At 45.7% G+C, this 1,729-nt stretch overlaps 1 long non-coding RNA gene across 1 annotated transcript; it reads left to right on the forward strand.

The window, feature by feature from the left end:
• The first annotated feature begins 304 nt into the window (after positions 1-304).
• Positions 305-734, forward strand: LOC142379448 (uncharacterized). Its single transcript, XR_012769690.1, has 3 exons — positions 305-351; positions 439-527; positions 644-734. It is a non-coding gene; the product is annotated as an uncharacterized LOC142379448 (long non-coding RNA).
• The last annotated feature ends 995 nt before the right edge of the window (positions 735-1,729 follow it).

Genomic DNA, 1,729 nt, shown 5'->3' on the forward strand with positions numbered 1-1,729 from the left:
GCTTTAGGCTAAACTCAACTTAATTGTGTCCATCATGTGAAAACCAGTGTGAGTTGCTTTATTTAAAAAAATGAATTTCGTGTTTTCAATTTATAGGAAGCAGTTCGCCGCCTGCATAACTCACCGTGGCATTATATCCAGGTCAAGGGTAAGAATAAGTGAATGTTCTCCCAATATCTAGTTGAGTTGGACCTGATGTTACATTACGTCAATGCAGTTTTTTTTATTAACCATAGGCCTATTGTTTTTACAGGCTACTGTCACCTCACAATATGGATGTAACGAGTCGCTTGAAGGAGGTGGTGTCAAAGAGTCCGAACTTCAGAGAGGTAGACGGGGACACTATCGAGGGTGAGCGGCGCTGACTTTTACCACGGCTGGCACTGATACTTTTAAGCACTGGTCATTTTATTCATTCCTCTTGTTTGTTTGTTTTAGCTGCGTGACGGACCTGTGTGCTGTGCTACAGGCGCGTCTTGAAGCCAACCCGAAATACTCACAGTCTCACCACAGAAGAGTGAAAGAGAGTAAGAACATATACGCTGTCAATATGACTTTTGTTACTTTATAGACAAGTTGTCAATATGCTGTGCATGGCTAGACTATGTTTTGATTATTTATTGGTTATTCCAACAGCTCCCAGAAGCCAGCTTCTGATCCAGGATGAGGACGTCTGACAACTCCCGCAGACCCTGCAGGGACCGGAGTAATGCGAAGAATGCGGATTCCAAACGGCGGCGTTTAGGCTTATTTTGTATATTGTAGGCTACAGCAGTGTGTGTGTATATAATTTTCAATTCTTTATTGTCAATATGGTTCTTATTACAATGTAAGCTATGTACATTGTGTGGTGTGGCAATAAAAGCGCTTTTAAAAAAAGTTTCCTTTTTCATTTCCTCAATAGATTCACGTCATTCATGCCTGCATTAGCCTAGTCATAGTGCAGCTTATAAGAATGACGTGAATATATGAAGTACACAAACATCCCAGGAATATTAGTAATCATAATCACAATTATTAATCATAATTGCTGAATGATATGCCCATATAAAGTATGCATATATTAACCTTATTGGCCAATGGGCGGTCAGCTTTACAGGAGCTTTTTCATGTAATCACGTGCCTTTTTCGTCCAATACCAGCGAGGCCAGTGAGAGGTCCAGGCACTCTCACAGCGGGGTGGTGGGCCATTAGCACCCCGCTGTGAGAGCCCGCCGCGAGTCGGGTTCGTTTCCGACGATTTTCTCGCTCAACAAACTTAAAGTTTGTCTGCCTGCAAGCGCCCAGGTGCGTCCAAAAATTAGGCAAATTCGCGGATGTTCACTGCCGTCCACAGTGACACAAATCCCTCTTTTCGTGCAGTGAGAGCGATCACTGAAAGAGTGAAAGAAAATATAAAGCATTATACCATCACCAGATCTCAGTCATACTTTCCAGCTGAAAGAACCCGCAGTGGCTGTGAGAACGCCACATTGGCGTCTGACCAGGGACTCAGCAAAGACAGGTAAAAAACTGAGATGACGGAACCGCAGCAGCCGATCACCATGCTGGCCCAGATGCTGGCGGAGGTCGCGACGATGAGCCGTGACCAGGCGGCCCATAGCAGGCAGCAGCTGGCAGTGCTGCAGGACCAGTCAGTGCGGCAGACCCAGCTGCTGGAGGCGATGGTGGAGCAAGCCGGAGCGGGAACACCAACTCCTCCACTCGCATCAGTCGCACTGCACAAAAT

Source organism: Odontesthes bonariensis, chromosome 4 (assembly GCF_027942865.1).
Source record: "Odontesthes bonariensis isolate fOdoBon6 chromosome 4, fOdoBon6.hap1, whole genome shotgun sequence".
NCBI classification, from domain to species: domain Eukaryota; kingdom Metazoa; phylum Chordata; class Actinopteri; order Atheriniformes; family Atherinopsidae; genus Odontesthes; species Odontesthes bonariensis.